This window comes from Equus caballus, chromosome 26 (genome assembly GCF_041296265.1).
Source record: "Equus caballus isolate H_3958 breed thoroughbred chromosome 26, TB-T2T, whole genome shotgun sequence".
In the NCBI taxonomy this organism is placed as follows: Eukaryota; Metazoa; Chordata; class Mammalia; order Perissodactyla; family Equidae; genus Equus; species Equus caballus.
This window is the reverse complement of record NC_091709.1, coordinates 23,425,019-23,448,823: the sequence shown is the minus strand read 5'-3', so window position 1 is coordinate 23,448,823 and position 23,805 is coordinate 23,425,019. Positions and strand designations below refer to the sequence as shown.

At 39.2% G+C, this 23,805-nt stretch overlaps 1 long non-coding RNA gene across 1 annotated transcript in view; it reads right to left on the bottom strand.

The window, feature by feature from the left end:
• Positions 1 to 519: 519 nt before the first annotated feature.
• LOC111770761 (uncharacterized) overlaps positions 520 to 23,805 on the bottom strand; it is a 200,220-nt gene continuing 176,934 nt past the window's right edge. Inside the window, exon 11 of the long non-coding RNA XR_002804151.2 lies at positions 520 to 957. This is a non-coding gene — a long non-coding RNA (uncharacterized lncRNA). The remainder of the gene's footprint in view (positions 958 to 23,805) is intronic.

Genomic DNA, 23,805 nt, shown 5'->3' with positions numbered 1-23,805 from the left:
AAGGAAGGAGGGGGCCTGCCCTTCTAAATAGTGGTTCTTCGAAAGAACTTCTGGTTCTCTAGGACATTATGTCTCCCAACATCTCATTTACCTCTAATTTCATCCCTATTTCTCTCCTTCCATTTAGAACCAAATTTCTTTAAGATAGATCTACCCTCACCACCTTTGTTTCTTGATCTCCCATCCACTCCTCTGCTCACTAAAAAGATGTTTTTCCATTGGTCTACATGTCTATCCTTGTGCCAATACCACACTGCCTTAATTCCTGTAGCTACACAATAAGGTTTTTCTTTTTCTTCAACATTGTCCTGGCTATGCTTGACCTTAAAATAATTCTATATAAATTTTAGAGTCAGTTTCACACATATTAAAAAATATATATGCATATAATATGCATGTATATATTTTATATATTATACACAAATACATACATAGTTTGGAATTTTGATTGAGGCTGCATTGATTTTATGGATCAATTTTTTAAAAACAGGCATCTTTACAGTAAGAATTTTTCCAATCTTTGAACTTGATAGCATCCTCCATTTATTTAGATCTTTAATTTCTCTGGGCTTAATCTTGTAGTTTTGTGTAAAGGGCCTACAAATTTTTCATTAGATTTTATTCTTGGTGCTATTGTAAATAATTTTTTAAATTTTATGTTTCAATTACATCTTGGTAGCTTATAGAAATAAAGTTGATTTCTACATATTGACACTGTATCCATTGACATATACGGTGCTTTAACTTCACATGACAGAGACCCAACTTAATGATCATTCAAAAATGGATAAAATTGCATTTAAAAACTGAATAGTCCAAGAGGCATCATGGGAGAATCCAAGGATCAAATGAGATCATCAGGGTCTGTACTCTTTTCTCATCTCTTGGCTACTTTGCCTCCATTTGGTTTCTTTTTCAGACAAGCTTCTGCATGTTGTATCAAGACTGATGGCAAATCTAGGAGAGGAAAAGAAAATTCTCTCACCCAATCATCTACATAAATTAAACTATGATTTGACCTACTTGGATTATATCCCACCCTTAACCTTATCCTTGTCTCCAAAGGAATGGGGTGCTCTCATTAGCTATCCTGGGATGCAAACCCACCCAGGTAATTGAAAATTCTACCAAAGTCTCATAGAGTGGAGAAGGGGCAGTAAAAAAAAAAAAAAGGAAGTTAGGCAGACGAATTTTAAAATGATCATTGCATATGTTCTCTATTTCTCTTGGAATATGGGATAAATATGAACTATTTAGTCTTACATGAACTAGCTCCTCCCTACCTTTCTAGGTTTGTCACATGCTTTTCTCCCCTCTTTCTTATGTTCCACCACATTGATATCTCAACTCAAATGCATCAAGTTCTCCCCAGATCCAGGGCCTTTGCACATTCTGGACCATCTGTAATACTTTTGTCTTGAATTCTAACCACCTCCCCTCACTTAATCATCTCATTATTCAGTCTTAGCTTAAATATTACCTCCTCCAGGAAGCCTTTTCCAAACTAGCTGTAGTCACCATCTTGCAAGCTCCAGCAGACTGTTCTTTTCATTTGTATCATTTATAATAGAGGTAAATTCTATTTAACATGTGACTTTCCTACACTCTAAGCTCCATGAAGAAAGGAACTGTCTGTCACATTCATGTCAGGATTATTAACCACAGTACAGTGCTTGGTCCACAGGAAGCCCTTAGTAATCCTGTTTTGTTTTGTTTTGCTTAACTCAGTAACTACTCTAACATTTCTTCTTTGCCTTTAGCAAGTGTTTCTTCCTAGGATGTTGGTGTCAGCAGAGCTTCTACCTTAACTTGTTTGTCCTCTCTGCCTACCCTCTGTCCAAAGCCAATCTCGTCTATTCACATAGATTTATGTTCTATGCTACGACTTAGCTAGCTCTATGCTATGACTTAAAAATATATTTCTTCCACCCTCATCACAAGCTTCTGATTTTTACATCTAATTGCCTACTAAGTATTTCCAACTGGATATTACACTGACAGTTTAAACTCAACATGTTCCAGCGGAGCCCATCTTTTTCCCTCTCCTCCGCTCTCACCCACCTGCTCCTCCCACTGGTATGTTTACAGTTTCAATTAATGGTGCCGTCATCCACCTAGTCTCCTACAGCAGAAATCTTGTAGTCATCCTAAACTCAGTTCTCTCCGACTACCCACATCTTTCCACTCACTAACTAATTATTCCTCCCACGTGGTTACATAATCCTTCTCCCCATCCCTACTACTACTGCCTGATCAGGTTTCCATTCTTTCTCACCTTGACCACTGAAATAGCCTCCTAATAATTCTCTTTATCTCAATCTTGCCCTCCTTTGAAACTTCCTCCACACAGCAGTCAGAACAACATACCTAAAATTCAACTTGACTATGGGGTTTTCATGCTTAAACCCTTCCAAGGCTTTCCATAGACTTGTTATTCCATTAACATACCAGGCCCTCTGTAACTTGAGTCTTTAATTACTTTTTCACTTCTACCTTCTATTTTACCTGCCAATAGTCCCCAACTGCTTTCAATTCCTATTTAACAATGATGTTACCTTCATCCTTAGCTTCCCTTATAGAGTTCCGCAAACCTGGAATGTCACTCAGCTCTGACCTATCCTTCAAGATTAGACTCTCGGGGGCTGGCCCCGTGGCCGAGTGGTTAAGTTCGCGCGCTCCGCTGCAGGCGGCCCAGTGTTTCGTCGGTTCGAATCCTGGGCACGGACATGGCGCTGCTCGTCAGACCACGCTGAGGCAGCGTCCCACATGCCACAACTAGAGGAACCCACAACGAAGAATACACAACTATGTACCGGGGGGCTTTGGGGAGAAAAAGGAAAAAAATAAAATCTTTAAAAAAAAAAAGATTAGATTCTGGGAACATCTCTTTCAGGAAGCCCAAACCTCCGGGTTAAACTGAGTTCAGCTCTGCTCTCCCACAACTCCCCCAGCAAAGCTCTCATTATGACTGTGCAACTTGAGACCAGCTGTTTATAGTCTGTCTCTTCCACTAAACAATCAGATCCTCGAGAGCTGGCCCAACATCATATTTGTCTTTGTGCCCCAGGATGCAGTGAACAGCCTGGCACATATTATGTATCTAAAAATAGCTATTGCCCTGAAATTTTGAGATCACTTTGAACCTTTGTAACAGAACCCAATATCTATTTTGCCCTTTCTTGTATTCTGTTGAATTCAAATTTTATTCCAGGTGACAACGTACCCAGCTCAGTGACTACATTTTCCGCCTTCCCCTGCCATGACACAAGACCAATGAGCAGTGAGTAAGAACTCACTGCTGGCTTTCTGGAAACCTCTTTAAAGGAGGCTGACTCAACTGGGGGAAAAGTAGTTTTGTCATTTATTCCTCCTCACCTTCTGCCTGAAACGTGTTCACAATGACTGGAGTTCTAGGAGACATCATGTGTCCTTGAAGACACAAAGCCATGCTCTAAAGAAAAATAGGAGTGTGGTTCCCTAATGACCACGGAGCTTTCACACAAGCCCAGAACAGCATGCTTTCAGACTTTTGTTACATGACGGAATATGACCTCTACTTTGTTTAGCCTATCTGGGTCTTTGTGGCCAAAAGCTGAATATAACGGCAGCTGCTAGCTCTGAATCAAAGTTTCTTCTAAAATGATGCAATTGCAACTTAAAATTGCTCATGAAAAAACACTTAATTAGGATCATGTAGAATGGACACGTGTCTATTTCTAAATTTGTTGCCCTACTCACCTGCATCTAGAAACTGGCAGGCTGAGTAACTTTTAATATGGTAGTGAACTATTTTGTTTTTTCAATTGTTATTTAACTCTATGATTTGTCACTTTAGTAGAGTTGCAGTTTCTGAGGTAATTACTTGAGTAACTTTTATAGTACTCTTATTCACAGTTACTAACTGTCATGGGGGCTTCATAGTGCCTAACTAAGAAATAAGGACAGAGTAATTAGACTTCTTCCAAGGATTTACAACCAAGAAAGCATTACTAAACCATTATGTATGTACTCTAATTCACATGTATCTACATGTATGCACAGATATAAATCTTTATGCAGATAGCAAACATTAATTGAGTTAGCTTCCCCACTTATGAAGTATAAAATAAAAGTGAAAACAACAATTATATACGCACACAAATTTCAAGAATACATTGGATTCTGGGTCTCTGACTTAACAAGCATCATATCTTGTATTTTTAACTACTTACTCACTTGTTTATCTTATTCCCTCCTCAGAACTACCACTGGCCATTTTCACATTATATTGACTCAGTTTAAACTCCATTCAGTTGATACCTAGACACTGACAGCGTGTGGCCTCTTCTCCAGGCATGGAAGGCTAACTTTTCAACAATCATCAGTGCCCATTTTCTGAGTAACTTTGAATTGCTTAGAGTCTGTGCCACCAGTTCTTTCTGTGTCATTCTCTCAGGCTCCTCCCTCCCAGTGGATGGTCATTTGCCGTGTATAATGATTTCTTCAAACACTCATTCCTTTCTGAGCCATTTAAAGTCCATGTGAAACAAGGCTTGATCCAGAGGGAAAAATATTTTGTCTTGTTTTGTTTTTAAGGATAAATGATAGGATTTGAGATCAGAGATATTTAGACCCTAAATGCCATATCTTGACCCCAGTGTTTTGCACTTAATAGGTGCTTGTTGTCAATAATAAGCAGCTTGTTCAAGGTTCATTCATCCATTGGCTGACTGAATATTAAGCATTTGCTATGTGGCTAGCACAGTACTAGACTATAGATACTACAGTGAGTAAAAACAGATAGGGTATCTAATTACATGTTAATTAAGGCAGGTATTAAGCAAATTATCTCAGAAATGAGTTTACAATTACAAACTAAGACAAGTGCTGTGAAGGAAAGGAACATGGTTCTATGAGTCTGCTAACACAGACTAGCTTGTTTCAGACCAGCCATTCCACCGGGTAAACTAGAAAAATCTAATTGAAAAAAACATATTTGAATGTGTCATCATGCTACTAAGGCTGTGAGGGCTTGAGGGGCTAAAATCCAAGAGAAGAGGGAAATGCAGAGAGGTAAACCTGAGAGTCAGAGTGATTTTTCCTCCTACTGCATTTGCTAATTCTTGGTAGAGGCTCAGAAGACGAGGAGAGCTTCCTATAGTCTCTTCAGGCTGGGGAACAAAAGTCGAAGTTTAGGACCCATAAAGAAAAGGAGGCCTTGAGAAACTCCAAGGCTTTCAGTTGAGAAAGGAAAGCACTCATGATGTCCCTTCTCCATGACTCATTCATGGAGTGCCCTCAACCAGTACTCGGACAGTCACGGCTCTTCAACCAGTGGGTCACTTAAAATTTCAGTCCTAATGTAACTGAGCTATTGACTCTTCTGCTCATAAAGGGTAGCTTTAGCCTTTCATTAAATTATACCAGTGACCATGGCAGTACTAGGAGGAAATCCAGAAGACTACTTTAGTTCTTTCCATGCTTCTCTCTGGACCAACCGTGTGGTGAAACCTTCGATAGGAGTAGTCAGTCAGCAACAATTACTTCATTTATGCCCATTTAGCCAGTGGCATGAGGAAACTTAAGTGGCTAGGAGGCAGTCTAAGCTTCAGTTTGGATGGAATTTGTATCCCAGGTGGAAACATTCTGCTGTTCAATACTAAAATATTCAAACCAACTAAATCCAGAAGAATGGGAATGGGAGAGAAAACATTTGCAAGTAGATTATTAGGCACAATTGGGAGAAGCTCACTCTCACTTCCATCTTATTGTCTCCAAACCTATATTTTCAATCTATGAAAGATATGAGTGTATATTGATCCTTGACTCAAAAGATACTGCGAGATGGTCCTCTCCTCACAAGGCAGTGTATCTCAGCTGTACTGTATTGGAGACTCCAATTAGACCACAGCTGTTTGTGGGCCTGGGGGCACCTTACCATTTTTCCCACTTCTTCCACTATAAAATAAACTTCCTTGGTCAGAGGAAGGTTGAGTAGAATATCATAATAGTATATAAAATACTCAATCCACACATGGTGATACTGAAAGAAGATAAATTGAGAGGAAAGGCAAATTAAAATCTAGAGTGTCAGAGCCCCCTCCATGGTGGAAGGAGTCTAGTTGGCCTCCCCAGGATATGGTAGTACACTGCAAGCTCAGCAGTGGTAGCTTTGCTGGCAAGTCCAACAAAGTCGGATTTTGGAGGCAAAGTCCGTGTTTTACCGCCTGTCACCATAACCACATTGATCAAAAACTACGGAGGCTTGGGAAAGAGGCAGAGCAGCATAAATGGAGGGAGTCATCTGGTCTGCCTGATAATTAAAATCTTCATCGACAAGCGGCCTTTTGTTAGTCATTCCCTTGGATACATTTAGTTACACTTTGGAACCTCGTTCAGAGAGGTTCATCCATTTAAGTCTGCCTCCAGACTCTTGGTGATCAGTCTTACAATTCTGTTTCTTTTAGGTCCCTGACAATCTAATTATATCATTAGCCACTGTTCATCACTCAGTATCAATAACTTACCTCAGACTTTCTACTAACAGACAAAGTGAACAGTAAGATAAATTGTTTGAATTTACGTCCACCGGGAGAATTTTCTTCCTTCACTGTCCCTCAGGGCCACTCCTAAAGGAGGAAATGATGTCACAGCAATCTACTCCTGGTTAGTGCAAATGTGTCCAGACCCATTTTTGAAGCAGACTGAAATGTTTTCCTCTTCAGTCAATTGATCCGAAGTAAGTTTCCCATGAAAGTAGAGTGCATCACAGCAGGAGGTGGCAAGGTGACAGTTAATGAAACCACTTATGCAACTTACTTCTGCCTTCACAGCTGGATTGGACCCGGTCCTGGATATATCCCTTCCACCTGCTGATGGAGGTCTTCAGGCCATGTCTAACACCAATGCTGCTTTCTAATTCTTCACTACTTAACTGGATAATCCTCTATTTTTCAGCTTATTGGTAAAGAAATAATCCAAAACATCTCTACTTGATACTTCTGACCTCATCTCCTACTATTAGCACCTTGGCTCACTCCACTCCAGTTACGCTCTTCTGCCATCAAGCCAGTCATGTTCACAACCTTCACCCTTCTTGTTCTTTGTGTCTTATGCACAAGGCCACTTCAGCACCTTCTTCAGGACATGCTCAAACATCACATTCTCAGTTAGACCTTCCCTGACAACTCTTTTTTAAAATGAAGACTTCCCCACCCTGATAATCTTGATTTATCCTGATTTATTTTTCTCCTTACACAGTCACCTTCTAATATACTGTATATTTCAGTTTATTTTTTTATTTTCTGTCTTCCTTCACTAGAATGTAAGTTACGTAAGGGAATTTTCTTCTGTCTAGTTTACCACTATATCTCCAGTGCCTAGAATACTGTGTGAACATATTGGATAGTCAATATATATTTTAATGAATGAATGAGTGAATGAATCTTTCCCCTAAAAGTCCTAACAAGTTTTAAATTTTGTTTCAGAGTAATCCAATGGGTCGAAAACAAATAGTATTGTTAAATGAATATGTCTCATCTTATTCACCTATATTGTCTAAAACACCCAATTTATGTTCTCTTCCCTTTTATCCTATATTCTTCCAATCTGTATATATTATAAGAATTTTGAGCGAGGAGAAATTAGTTCTGTTTGTTCTTCTTTCCCAACATCTGCTGGGTTTTAGAATAATAATGCCACTGGTTGTTTCTGAGTCAAACACAGTGTGAGGCTTTGTTTCTTAGACAAGTCAACCGAGCAAGCAAACAATTAGAATTACTCCCAGCTTGAAGAAGCCATTGAATCCAGAATCTCAGTGAGTGTCCCCATCAAGCTAAAATCAGCCTCATCTAAAACCATTAGTTCCCCTTTGGCCTTACTCCCTCAGAATCTGTACACACACACACACACAATGTAAAATTCTGATATAAATTAACAAAGTTTTGCAATGTTTTTGTGGAAATTTTTTTCATCTCACAGATTTGCTTTTAAGTTGGTTCCCAGAGCAGGCTGGGATCTGACAATAGTTAAAGCTCTGGAGGTAAAGAAAGAGATGAGGGCGAGACAGAAGAAGAATTGGCCTCCCCTGGCCAGGTAAATCCCTTAGATGGGCCTATTAAAGGACTCGTTAAGAGTCTTCAAGCAAAGGGGAAAGAGTGTCATCAGAGAAAGAAGGAGGGCTGCTTCACTAGCAAAAAACTCACAGGAGACGGTGAAATCCTCCCACCAACAAAATCTACTTTCTCAGCATTCTACTTCTCCCTGATCAATACCCAAACTTCACATCAGATGCATGACAAGGCCATAAATTCAACTGACATTGAATTTAGGCAACACACAGACGTAGTGTATGTGAGTCTCTTCTGGCTCTCTCAACCCAGTAGCTGCAAGAAATTTGATGTTCCTTTGGCGGAGTCCAAAAAAGTCACTGGTTTTCAATCCATGCCTTAAGTTGGAAATTGTACAATTGGCACTAGTGGATTCATTTCTTTAAGCTTTTTGGAAACGTTAGCAGTAAATACTACACAAGTCTTGCATAGCTCTTCCTAGTGGCCTCTAGCAGAAGTTAATTGGTCCCCCAAAGCCTTCCTTCAATTAGCACTACATTCCAAGGTGAATAACTTAATATATTGTGTCACCACTGTGTACCATAATTTTCCAGAGATGTATTGCTTACTAGCAAGAGTTTTCACTACCTTTATTTGTGTATCAGTTAGTTATTGCCACAATAATGCTGCATAACTAAACCAGATGGTTTAATACAGTCACTTATTCTTGCTCTTGTAAATTTATGTTGGTAGAAGTTGGCAGATCTAGCTTTAGCTCAATTGGGTCTTCAAGATGTTCTACATACTTCTCATCCTTCTTGGACCACCAGGCTAGCTAGGGCATATTTTTCTCATAGTGACGGCAGAAATGTAAGAACACAGACAACCATTGCAGAAACACATCTCAGATCTTTACTCACATTTTGTTGACTAATATCCCACTAGCCAAAGCAAGTCACATGGCCAACCTCAACATCAATGAGGGAGACTAAAATACTCCACCCACAGTGGGAGGAAAAGGAAAGTGAGTATCTGTTGAATAATAATCCAAACTATCATAATCCCCAACAAGGTAAAATAAGCAATCCTGGATTCCCTTCTTTGAATGCCTGTGCCTACACAAACTTCTGATTTAAATTTACGGATCAATAGGATTCTTAGTTGCAAACAACAGAGACCAACTCTCTCAGAAAATGAGAATATTGAAAGAATATTAACTTATTAACAGATGCAACAGCGAGACCGAAGAACCAGGCTCAGAGGCTCCAAAATCAGTACCAGTGCACAAATCACAGCAGAGCATGATCTGGTCCTATGTAAAGATGAGGCTGCCCACTGCCTCTGACCTCCAGGCCTGCACTGTCCAATACGGGAGTCACCAGTCACATATGGCTATTGAGCACTTGAAATGTAACTAGTCCAAATTGAGGCATGCTCTACACCATATTTTTGAACTACAAAGGAAATAATTGTAAAATAGTTCACCATTTTTTAAAAACTGATTATATGTTGAAATTACAAATACTTGGGTTAAATAAAATATTCTTAAAATTAATTTTACTTTTTTTTAACTTTTTAACGATTAGACTACCAGAAGTTTAAAATGGCATATGTGGCTCACATTACATTTCAACTGGACAGCACCACTCTTATCACTACAGCTGGCACTTCCTACTCTGCCAACACTGAATGTTAGAATTGCTGCTGGCACCACCACCACTGTGGTTTCCAGAAACTGGAAGTTGCTAAAACAGCCAACACCAGCAAAGAAGTCTTCTCTATCCTGTCTTCTTTGCATCCCAAACATAACCTGGGAAAGGTCCATCTGCTTAGCCAAACCTGGGTCATATATTTACGCCCTAGTTTCAAAAGAGGCTAACAAAGTGAATAGATGGTGTTTCTAGTCTCTACAGAGGAAAATAAACTCTTACCTACAACGAAGACTCATAAAGTGGAATGTCCCAAATATAGGTACGGATTTTGACATTGAGTAGGCAAAAGTCAGTAAAAAATCTATGTTTTGACCTAGTATTTCCCTGATGAGGAATATAACCTTAAGAAATATAAATATAGGCAATGATGTCTTTACAAAGATTTTTATCTTAGCTGGGTTTTCCCCAGAAGCAGACAGAGAAGTAAACAGTTATGAGACGATCTCAGAAGCATCAGTAGGGAGTTGGGGAAGTAAGATAAGGCAGAGAAGGAAATCAATTCAAGGGTGGATCAATGAGAAGGCGAAAGGGGCTCAGTCCCTCTGGGGCCTCTGGGACACTGTTTAGAACACACCTCACTGCAGTGTCATCTGAAGGGTGAGGATGAGAGCAGAGAGGGTTGATCCTGGGAATGTGAACTCCCTGGCACTTCTGGCCTGTGCTGGCAAGTATATGCCTGTATCCAAACAAAGCCTGTGGGCAGAGAGTCACAGGAGCCATCAGCATGTATGGGAAAAGTGAACGCAAAAGAATACAAATGAAGCAGTGGTGGCAGAAACAACTTACAAGTTGTCACTAAAAATGAGCGTCTTAGTCCACTCGGACTGCCTTAACAAAATATCATAGACTAGGAGGCTTAAACAACAGACATTTACTTCTCACCATTCTGCAGGCTGGGAAGTCCAATATCTAAGTGTTGGCAGATTCAGTTCTTGGTGAGGGCCCACCTCCCGGCTTGCAGATGGCTGCCTTCATGCTGTGTCCTCAGATGGCAGAGAGAGAGAAAGCTCTAGTCTCTCTTCCTTTTCTTGTAAGGACACTACTTCCAACATAGGGGCCCCACCCTCATTACTTCATCTAAACATAATTACCACTCAAAGGCCTCACCTCCAAATACCATCACATTGGGGGATAAATATAAGGGCTTCAACATGAGGATTTAAGGAGGACACAAGCATTGCCTATAACAATCATTTTTTTGAATTTTTTTTTTTTGACTGAGGAAGATTCACCCTGAACTAACATCCATGCCAATCTTCCTGTATTTTTTTTCTAGTATGTGGGCCACCAGCACAGTATGACCACTAACAGAGCAGTGTAGGTCCACACCCTGGAACCAAATCCAGGCCACTGAAGTGGAGTGTGCTGAACTTAACCACTAGGCCACCAGGGCTGGCCCTTGAAATTTTTTATAATTCATTTAATTCACAAATATTTAATTAACAGAACACCTAGTATGTGCAAAGCACTATTCAAGGACTTGTGGATCACTGAACAAAATAGACAAAATCCCTTCTTTTATGGAATTTACATTCTAGAAGGGAGAGAGAGAAATAAATAGCCAAAAAATCAACAAATTGTTTTTATGTTAGAGGTAATGAATCCTATAATGAAAAACAGAGTTTTGAATGGTAATAGGAGTGCCAAGATTGGGGGTAGATATTTCAGATTAGAATAGGATGGTCACAGACGCCCTCATGGAGAAGAGAACATTTGGGCAAAGATGAGGCAAGGAAGTGAGGAATTCTGATACCAATGGAAAAACATTCTGGGTAGAAAGAACTGAAACTGTGAAGATCTCAAGGTGAGGACCTGCTGGTCATGTCCAGTAACAGCAAGGAGACCAGCATGGCTTAAGCACAATGAGTGAGTAGGGGAGTACTAGGTTGGTCAGAAAAGGAATGGGGAACTGGATCACATGGAGCCTCCTAGGCCAGTCTTAAGACAGGAATTTTGCTCTGAATAAGATGGAAAGCCATTGGAGGGTTTTTAAAAGTTCATTCACGATGCTCTGTTGAAAACAGACTGAAGAGTAACCAATGGTGGAGCGGGGAGACCAGTCAGGAGGCTGTTGCAATTATGTGGTAGGGAAGTGACAGTGATTTGGACTGGGATGGTAGCAAAGGGGCTACCGCAGAGAAGTAGGGAAAGTATTTTGAAAGTAGAGCCAACAGGATTTGCTGACAGATCAGATGTGGGTTGGGACAGAAAGAGAGGAATCAAGAGTGCCTCTTGAGTCTTTGTTCTAAGCAACTGGAAGAAGGGAATCATTACTAATCAAGAAAAAGACAAGAGGAAAAGCAGGCTTGAAGTTAGGGACGTGAGGTGAAAGGAAAGTAGGAGTTCAGTGATGGATGTGTTAATGGGCAATGAATGGGTCATATGGGTCTGGAGTTCAGGAGCAAGCTCTAGACTTCAGATGTAAGTGTTCAAGTCTTCAGCATATAGATGATATTTAAAATCATGCACTCAATGAGATCACCAGAATGAGCATCAATAGAAAAGACTTCCAAGCTTCTTTGGAAAATAGTCTGGCAATTCCTCAAAAGGTGAAACATAGAGTTAAACTCTGATCTAGCAAATCCACTCTTGGGTATATAGCCAAGAGAAATGAAAACATGTCCATAAAAAATACTGTTCCCTAATGTTCATGGCAGGAATATTCATAACAGTCAAAAGGTAGACAAAATCCAAATGACCATCAACTATAGTATATCCAGCCAATGGAATATTATTGGGAAATTAAAAGGAAGGAAGTACTGATATATACGACAATGTGGATGAACCAGGAAAACATTATGCTAAGTGAAAGAAGCCAGTCACAAAGGATCACATATTGTATGATTCCATTTAAATGAAATGTCCAGAATAAGCAAATCTATAAAGGCAGCAATTGCCTAGGGCTAGGAAGGAAAGCTGAGTGGGGGATGAAAAGTAGGGGGCATGGGGTTTCTTTTGAGGGTGATGAAATATTCTAAAATTGATCATGGTAATGGTTGCACAACCTTATAAATATATTAAAGCCATTGAATTGTACACTTTAAATGGTTGAATTATATGCTATGTGAATTATATCTAAATAATGCTACCCCAAGAAAAGAAGAAAATAAAAGAGAGTTCCAAGTTTTGAGTACAGGGAGCTTTGAACATTTAGGGATTTATGATGCTTATTAGACATCCAAGAGGAAATGTTGAGTAGGAGGTTGAGTATGTGAATTTGGAGATGAAGAGACATGTCTGGGCTTGAGAAATAAACATGAGCATCCTTATTATATAGATAGTATTTAAAACCCTTGTACTAGGTGAGATTACCTAGAAAGTAACTGTACAAAATGAAGAAAGGGGACATGAGACAGAGTCCAGGGCACACCAATGTTTAGAGGTTGGGGATATACAGAGGGACCAGAGCACAGGGCACAGAGCAAAGGAGCCTGAAAAGGAGATGCCAGTAAAATAGGAACAGAACCAAGAGTACAGTGTCCTAAAAGTCAAGGGAAGAAATATTTAAGGGAAGAGTGATCATCTCTTTCAAATGCTGCCGACAGCTCAAATAAGGTGAAAACTAAGATACAGCATTGGTTTTAGCTATCTGGAAGTCAATGGGAATTTTACAAGAGCTGTTTTGTAGCAGCCAAAAGAATGAATGCCTGATTGGAAAATAGGAGACAAGCAAATTGCAGACATCAAGGAGATACAACTACTGAGAAGATTTGCTTTTCACAGAAGCAGAGAAATGATCCAGTAACTGAAGGGGGATAAAGAGTCTGGAAAATTTTGCTCTCCCTAAGATAGGAGAAATAATAGCACTGTATAAGCTCATGAAAATGAGCCAGCAACAGAGAAAACATGATTTTTACAGAAGACAGAAGCCAACTGCTGATAGGACATCCTTGAACACAGGAGAGGGGATGTTCACCTGCAGTAATAAAAGGCAGAGTATGTGGGCACAGAGCAAGGAGGTGGGTAGATGTGATGGCAGGAGCACGATGGAGGTGTCTTCTACTGGCTTTTAATATCCCAGTAAAATAGGAAACAAGGTCTCAGCATAGAGTAAGGATAGAGAAGGAAGCACCAAGGAGAGAGAAGAAAGAAGAAAATAGTCTCTGGGCAATGGGTGGGCAGAGGACTGGAGAAATGCAGGATGACTGCCAGACAGTATTACGTGCCCACTGTGGTTAGTGCCATTGACGTGAAAGAGAGACCAGTCAGTAAAGTGGTGTGTTTCTCCAGACCTGTTCAGCCATATAGGGGTAGACCCTGATAAGCTGAGAGTCAGCTTTAACCAGGGCTGGGATTAACAAACGGGGAAAATGCTCACAATTTTATAAAAAAGAAAAATAGGAGGTTTTTCCATAGAGCATGACAATAACACTTCCATATGAACAAAACAGACTGAAGGGAAATTTATACATGGGTATGGTTTTACAGGCAATTTTAATTTCTTATATATTCTCTAAATTTTTCACAAAAATCAAAGCTCACTCAATCTATCTTAAACAAGGTAGTATTCAGGACTACCCCATATAACCAAAGGCAGGGAGTAGGGCCAAGTCTCACAAGAAATTTATATCTGAAAGTAATAAAACAAAACAAAGATTCTTTTTGCCCTTTCTCTCATGGACCACAGCACCTCTTGCTCTCACTGAGCACAAGCATCTCCTGCTTCCTTCTGGGTATTACATCATTCCCTTTGATTCCCTTTGCTTGTGGATCAAGCACAGGATCCCAATATGGCTGCTCCTGTTTCAGCCCATCGTTCCAGAGACCACCATTACCTAGATGAATCTTTGTCTTCTGAAGATAAAATCCATAAGAGGCAAAGCTGATTGGCTCAGCTTGAACTGGGACTCATTTGGTTCAATCAGCTGGAACCAGGAATGGAAGTCAGCTGGTCAAATTATGGCGGCCACCCAATCCTGTTGCTTCAGCTGAATGTCAGGGAGAGAGGTAACTCCAATGAAACAGGCCAAGCAGGACCCCAGATATAACTCTAAAAGCATTTATGACATAATAAGAACAAATATTTTAAAATAAATACGTATAAAGAAGAGGTCAAAAGGAGATACAAAATGTTAAAAACTTACTTTCCCCTTTTTTGTCAAATATTCCTCCTTTGTTTCAGGTAGGTTTTTCATCACTACAATTTCTAAAAAGCTTCTGTTGAGTGCCTATTAGCACATGGCGCCATGTCCTTCACTGCATTGAATGAATCTGACAGCCATAAAATCATATTAAACAGTAAAATTTACGTTTTTGAAGAAAATATTGAGAAGCTGGAATGTATCCCTAACTGCAAAATGGAACTGTTGACAACATCAAAAATTCTGAAGAGTCTCGTCCTTCTTCAGGGAATGCCTAGTAACTATTTCCTGCATGTTATTAGACTTAAATGTTAGATTGGAGGCAGAAATAGCAAGATAAAACTGAAATGTTAAGTCTATTAGTGACATTCTCTTTTAAGATTATTTTTAGTTGTACAAATGGTACATGACACGTTTGCATATTTTAAAATTCGAGTAAATACAGTAGCATAAAGAGAAAAAGAAAAGGCTCCTTTTGTCTTACCTCTCTCACTGCTGAGGACCCCCAAATCCACAGTCCTCTGCACAAGAGAACAATCAACAGTTTAGGTGGTACCCTTTCAACTGTTTTTCTAGGTTAGGTTTATTTACTATTTTGTTCTGAAGGCTTTTCTTTTTCATTTTTAAACTTGCTTTTCTTTCTTTACGCTGATGATTTCCTGTCAGTATTCCTGGTAAGTTATATACCCCAATGGCCTTGCATCCAGGCTTTATAAAGACATTTTTAATAATACCCCAATGGTCTAATCTCTTAAGTCTCTCATATTTCACCCGTTTTTTTAAAAGCAAACATTTTATGGACTGGTGAAGCAATCATTTAGAAAAATACATCTCTGAAGCCATAATCATTTTACAATTTGTTCTGCCTCGCAAACAACCACAGCCAGTCTTCCAAGATGACAATCCTTTAAACCAAATCTCTCACATTAAAGCCGCTTACGGCTACTTCCGATAATAGGAGCTGTCCAGTCTGTGATGTGTTCAGTCTCTTCCATTTAAGGAGAAGCTGATGTACTAATAATTGAGTCGAAAATTAGCTCTGCACTAGAAATTCAGCAGTGAATAGCGGACATAAGTGAGCTTACAAAATTTACTGGAAATTTCTTTCTGAAGGTTAGAGAATATATCAAGCACACAGCAAATGTGTACGTTTTTAATAGTATATCATATTCTTACAGGACTCTGACATAAAGCTTATGGTGCTATCCTTTTAAAGAACTGGTTAAAGATGTTTCAACTAAAACCATAGATTTGTCTAAATATCTGAAACAATAAATAATAAGCAATAAAGGAAAAAATCTCTGGAGATTGGTCCTAAAAAAAGAAAAATTCCCAAAAATATGTCGTTTGTGGACCTGGTTGTGAGTCATTTTTGTGTAGAACCACACTTTATCACTTAAGAGGTATGTCACCTTGAACAGAACTGGAATTTGTCTGATTGTCAGTTTCCTCATCTTTAAACTGGAAATAATAATGTCTATTTAGCAAGTATTGTATAATGTATGCTTACTAGAAGCTTTGCCACATGCCTGACCCATCACTGACTGTAATTCCAGCTGGTGGTAGACAATTCCCAGGCTTACAGCAAAACTCCACCGGAGTGTGTGTTTTATCGCTCAGCTTGTCTGCCGCAGGACTTGTTCTGAAGATAGATTTTTCAGCTTTATGCAAGACATTCTAGAAACACTGGGGAGTAAACACCCACGGGGCAACCCTCAACCAATGAGGAATGGAAGTCAGTAGACAAATGCCTCAGTCTTCTGTTTTTTGGAGGAACAATTCTGAAACCCATTCCACACAGTACTTTGGAGGGTCCCCAGTGGAACTGAGCATCAATTGCCCACAGCAATCACTGGCTCAATAATGCATCTTTAATTGGCTTCCTGGAATCATCTCTCACATAGATGACCTTCTCCCAAATGCTTGTTTCAGACTCTGCTTTGGGGGAAAACCAAACTAAGATGTTATGTACAGTGCTTTTAACAGAGCCCAGCACATAACATAACATGGTTAGTACATGATGGTTCACTTTCCTGCATTTCCTCATAAATGCCATTCACCCCACTGATGAATCAGTTTTCTGGTCCTTGTCAAGGACTCTTGGCAAAACAAAGCTCTAGACGCAACTGTCCAATGTGGTAGCCACGAGCCACACACGGCTACTGAGGACTTGAAATGTGGCTAGTCCAAATTGAGAGGTGCTGACAGTGTAAGCTACACAATAGATTTTGAAAATTTAGAATAAAAAAAGGATGCAAAGTATCTTATTAATAATTTTTATATTGATTAATTGAAATGATAATATTTTGGATATATTGGGTTAAATAAAATTCACTATTAACATTAGTTTCCTTTCACTTTTTATAATATGGCTACTAGAACTTTTTAAATTACATTAATGACTTGTATTATACTTATTGAACAGCACTGCTCTAGAAATTATGGGAAAGAGCCATAGTGTGAATAGAGAGAGAAAATGTGTATATTACTCAGCATATTCAACAAGATGTTTAATTACAAGCCACAGAAACAGTTTAGGCTAATATTGTAAAAGCAAGAAAGATTTTATTAAAGAAGAAAGGAGGCTATAAAACCGAATCCAAAGAACCAAGTGTGGAGGCTGCAAAGCCAGGTACAGGGTCTACAGATGATTGTTTGCAAAAATGGCTCCATCATTGCCCTCCCTGCATCCTCATCCCTTGATGATGGGACTTGGAAGCTCCTCCCATCAAAAGGTAGGGCGCACTTCTCTAACTCTTGACTTTGGGCTGGCCTTGTGACTCGCTTTGGCTAACAGAAGTTACAGAAGTAATGGTTGTATCAGTCTGAATGGAAACTTCATGAGGCTGTCCTTTTTGGAACTCTGCTGAGCTGTCATGTGAACAAGCCCAGGTTGGCCTGCTGGGTGACAGGGACATGGTAGTTCAGTTGACCCCATAGCCTCAGCTGACTATCAGCCAAATCACAGAAACAGAGCTGGCTTGCTGACAAGCAGCTGCTGCAAACACATGAGTGAGCCCAGAGCTACCCAGTAAAATCCAGTCCAAATTGCTGATTCCAGAGAACCAGAAGCTAAATAGGCAACCAACTTTTGAGATGGCTTGTGTCAAAGATAAATCTGAACACTAGTTAAAGTGGTAAGAATAGACTTCATTCAGTAAAATAAAGGGCAGGGAGGTTGGGGGGGGCGGCCAGAGTGGACAAAATCATTTGTGCTGAGAGTCTGCAGCTTTTATATGCCAAAGTTGAGGCCTAGTTGAAAAGATGGCTCAAAGCAGCCTATCTAAAGTTCAGCCAAGAAGAGAATGTTACTTGCTATTTAGTTTTGGAGTGGTTTGTTACCCAGCAAAATCTAAATAATATAAGCCCTCAAATCAAAGCCATAGGACTGGTCCAGTGAAAACTCGGCCACCCCTGCCTGCAGACCCAGAAACTGCAGCTTGCACTGCTGGACATGGGGGTTGCCACTAGTGCCTCTGGAAAGTGCACGTAGCTCCCACCGCTGCCAGGCCCACCAGAATGGATTCTATGTCATTCATGTTTGTTGGTATCACTAGCTTGAATTCAAAGTCTGGAGAGAGTGCGTCTGACTGATGCAGGCTAAGTCACGTGCCCATTGCTTCACATTGGTATCTTCAGCCTCTACAATGGAGATGGGTTCTATTTAATAAAATAAGAAATTCCTCAACACGGGAAAGGTGTTCAGATCCTGGGTCATCAAAACAAAAAAGCAAATGCTATTACATGCACCATAATGCTTCCTACTTCATTGCTTTACTGATGCTGAGAATCATACCTGAAACACATCCTCATTCTTTTCGACTTTAATACTTCTCTTCACCTTCCCTCGGAAATCTCCAACTTCCCCTTTCCCCAAACTTGGCGGAAGTAGAAAAACCTATGGAGGCATGAGACCTACAAAGTAATTAGCATTCCCATTGTTTCCTTTGTTCCTCATTGGTCTCAGTTCTTACCATTAAGACTCTTTCAGTCTGAGTGAATGAAATCTTTCACCCATTCCTCAGTGTCTGGAATATAGTAAGTACTCAGTGTTTGCTTCTATGCAAATAAACCAAAGATTTCGCTAAGGAAGAAATAGGACGTGAATTTTATAAAATAGGTTGGTGTCGGATTATGCAAGATGTCAAGGTAATTTATCTCAAAGGCCATATAGCACCACTGAAGGTTTGAGTACTGTTTATTAGAAAGATTTATCTGGAATCAGTGTGTAGGATGCAAAAAAGGGAGTGAGACTAGAGCTTAGCTGGCAGGCTATTGCAAAATAGTGGTATGCAACTGGAAGGGGGTAGCCATGGCAATGGAAGAGAAGAGTCAGACACATAAGATAAAATTAAGAAGATGCTAGACCCTGATTGGTTCTGGGTGGAGAAGGAAGAGAGGAAGGAATATTTTCATACGTCAAGTGACAAAAAAGATGAATTAAAGTATACATGTTTTGTTTTAATTGTGGCAATTTCCTTGTTGCCCCCAAGAACTTTTCATCCTCCGCTTCATTCTGAGGCATTTTCTAACTCAGAAAAAGAAAAATTCCTGCAGAACAGGAGAAGAGGATGTCATATTCTTTGCTTTTAGCTTCAAAAGCAACGTCCTTAGGACAACAAAGATGTAGCAAGAGTACTTGCAGAAAGAGATGACATCCTTCCTCTCCACTCAAGCTCCTATGCCCAGTAGATAAGAGCCTTCTGATTAGGATGAAAAGAAGTCATGGGGGAAAGCAAAAGGGTTGAATGCATACGTAGGGAGGATTGGAACGTGACCCTCCTTGCCAGGTATGTAGCTTGAGAAGAGAGAAGGTTGGAGAAAAGTGTGGTGTTCTAAATCCTACACATCAACTTGGTACCCCAGCATCAGGACAGAAATGGTGGGGTGGGTCTCTCTGCACCATAATGACATTGGGCCAACAAATAGACATGGCTGGCTGTGACATTAGAGAACAAAGAGGCTCTGATGACAGCTCTGATTCTACCTTAAGCTCACGGAAGTGGACAAATAGACTTTCCCCTTGTCCCTATGCAGGGCTCAGATGGTAGTTGAAGGAGACAGCTGAGAGCCAAAGGGGGCTTGAATTTGTAACCCAAATGCCAGTGTGAATCGTACAACTGAGGCTTCAGAACTGCAGAGATTTCAGAGGTGGCCTTTTGGAAGAGTGCCAAATACCATGACCACTAAAGAGCAGACAGCATTCCTCCCTGAACTTCCCCTCAACCGCCATCCAGTCATTATTATAAATAACCCTTGGAACACAAGTGTCACCATGAAGAGGAGGAAAGGAAGGTGAAAGTCAGAACTGACATGATTTTAAACTTGAAGTGACTGAAGAAGCATGACAAAGACTGTGCTCACCTGGTAATGACTAGATATAGTTTTATAGCATCAGAAGAAATAGAGCATATAATAGAAACTAAGTTCAATTATGGGAAAATAAAATGTTACCTGTTTTGTATGTATGACTTCAGAGCCCAAGAAAACTATACTTACAACAGATATGGAGGAGTTTAGTGCATTCTTAAGAGGATTAAGAGCTCTCTTTGGGGAACTACAACATATTTTATAAACAAAAATAATAAATCATTGATTGAAATGGTTCAACACTAAATTGAAATTAACGAAGTGAATGGCTCTTTTCCTCATGCCTGGCCTTCCCTCTGAGGCACATTCTGATTCTAATTTAATGCTAGGTTTGGGTAACTAAGGTGATAAGGGTCACTAGCCAATGTTCTTCAGTACAGAGCATTCCAAGACTTCCAGTGTATTCTTGCGTCAAAGTCTAGAGGACTCCAAAAAGATGCATTAGGTTTTGAAGTGATACTAAGATAAACTCTAGAGCAGCAGTTCTCAATGGGGAAGGAGGGAGGGTGCTCCTCATGGGACAGTTGGCAATGTCTGGAGATAGTTTTGGTTATCACAACTGAGGGTGGGGCCACTGGCATCTAGTGGGTAGAGGCCAGAGATGCTGCTAAACATCCTACAATGCACAGATAGTGCCCACAACAATCAACAGTCAAAAATGTCAATAATGCCAAGATTGAGAAACCTGCTCTAGAGGTAAGTTAGAAGGCTACCCACTCTCAGGAATCCTGGCAGCCTCATAAAGTTGACCCATCATTGTGAGTTGTTAATATAAGAAATTCCGTGGTCACAGGATCTTCCATTCTGAGGACAGCTTGGCCAGAACTTCTAAAATTGTTACAAAAATAATTTTTTCTTTAAAGGGTCTTGATAATAATAATAATATTCAGGAAAATTTTGTTCTAATTCTAGTTTAGTGCAAGAAAGACACAGATAACAATCTACTCATCTATTTTGGATTCTATATTATGAGCATTTAAATATAGGGATCAGGGCAAGGACAGAAAAGGGGGAAAGGAAGCAGTCCATAAGAGAGAGAAGCCCAATATTATCATTTCTGTAATACTAGGAAATAAATTACTAGATCATCTAGTAATACTAGCCTTGAAAAAGGTAAACCTTACATTTTAAAACAGTCAACAGATTGGTCTAAGAAATATTTTAACTTAAATAATTAAATTACATTCTTTAAGTACCTTCCTTTCCTCCTTTAAATGTATAATTCAATTAATCAAGAAATAAATACAGCCATCTCTTAATTTCCTTAATCTTAAAATAGTTCTATGCAAAAACATGGAACCTAATTACCATGATTTTAAATGGGAAAAGTTATAATGCAGCATATGTCAACCACAAACCTGCAGCCAATTTCCTAAAATTCGGTAAAACACCTATAAATAAATGACAAACTATCATGTTAGGATGTAAAATACTTAAAACATTACTTCTCAGTAACCAAAAAAATAATATAGCTAATAATCAGTTGTTTGGTACACAGTAATATACTGAACACCTTCTCTCCGAAGGCTCAAGAGCTTTTCAAAACAGCAACATGCAACTCTTACGTCATGGCTGAAATAACTCAAAAATTTTCCCATAGGTTGTTTCGTTGAAAGTATTTTGTGGATTTTTCATTTCACTGATAACTAGTGGTGTTGCACGCTTTTTCTTGTACTTATTGGGTATTTATATATCTTCCTTTGTTAAATGTCTGTTCAAGCATTTTGGCTATTTCTTTTATTCAATCACATTCATTTCCATTATTGAGATGAATTGCTTATATATTCTGGGTATAAGTTCTTTGTCAAATACATGTATTTTGAATATTTTTCCCCAGTTTTCATTTTTTTAACAGTGTCTTTCAAAGAGCAGAAGCTTTTAATTTTGATGAATTCAATTATTCAGGTGTTTCTTTTACAGTTAGTGATTTCTATGCGCATTTAAGAAAAATTTACGTTTCTCAAGGTCACAAAGATATTCTCATGTTTCTCTCTTCCAGAAGCTTTACACATACTATAATGGCTAAAAATGAAGGCTGACAACACCTAATGCCAGCAGGGGTGTGGAGTAACCAGATCTGTCATGAATTGCTGAGAATGCAAAATGGTACAAACACAATAGAAAATTGTTTGATAGGTTCTTATGGTGTTAAACAGACCTAATCCATGACCCAGCAATTCCACTCTAGGTGTTTTCTCAAGAGAAGTGAAAACATGTGCACCCAAAGCTTATACAAAAATACTTATAGCAGCCATATTCATAACAGCTTAAAACTGGAAACAACACAATTGTCCAACAACACATAGCAGATAAACAAATTGTAGTATACTTATACAATAGTGAATAAACTACCAATGCATACAACAATATAGACAAATCAGAGCAGCACGATGAGCAAAAGAAGCCAGACACAAGAGAGTACATACTTTATGATTCCATTTATTTGAAGTTCAAAACAGGCAAAACTAATTGATATTGGTAGAAATGAGAAAAGTGGTTGCCTTGAGGTAGAGGGAAAGAAAGGGGATTGACCAAGAAGGGGCACAAAGGAATTTTCTAAGGTGATGGAAATGCTTTATATCTTAATAATGGTGTGGATTACATTGGTGTATTTATTATTGAAGTGTCCACTTAAAATTTGTGCATTTCACTACATGTAAATTATACTTCGAAAAATATACATCACATTGCATTTTAGAAGTATAAGTGTAAATTTTTCCTAAATGTACTTAGCTGAGAAGTATGTACACTTTAAGATGTTTGAGTATTAAAAGTCACAGGCAGTCTACTGGAAAATGTTAAACTGGGAGAACGTCTGTTGGGGTGTGCCTGAATTTCCTGAATGGCTGGAAAGAACTGTCCTCATCTGTGACTTTTTAGATGTAAGTAAAGAGTCAGATTATGTGCTGGAGGCTGTTTCATCCTGAATTACTTTTTAACTCCACGGGAATTCCCAGCAGTGGGGCTGTGTTCTCTGCTACATTTGATCTAAAGCGTTGGGCAAGTGCCAGGAGTTAATTCTATCTATACCTATCGTTGTGAATACAAAATATAGTAATAACAGGATTTTATTATAAAATAACAAAGTTAGAAAGTATTTTTGTTAGCTATAAAATTAAATGTAACCCACTCCATGTTCTCAAGGACCAGAGAAAGTGTATCACTTGATCAGTAACCAAGATCTACTAGCCTCCAACCTGGTCTTAATGGTACAAAAGAGGCTACATAACTATGGATAAAGCATTAACAAAACATTTTATCCTTTATGGACAAACTTGACCTTGGGTTAACTTTATAGCACTGTTTCCCTGGAAACCTGAAAAAGGTAGAATGGAAGTGGTGCTACTAGGCAATATTTCTTATGATAAAAAATCACAAATTGAATCTGGCAGGAGAGAGACTCTATATGAACTATAAATACCTGGTGGGAAACCATAGCTTTGGGCTCCATGAGTGTGATGAATCTCACAAGTCGGCTTTTTTAGTTTCTATTCGAGACATGAGGCTTTATAGCCAAGAGGGACCATGTGTACGCGTCTCATCTCCTTGCACCTGAACTGTCAACTTGGAAGCCAAAGATTAGTCCCTTGGTTGGTGTGAAGATGGCTACAAGTT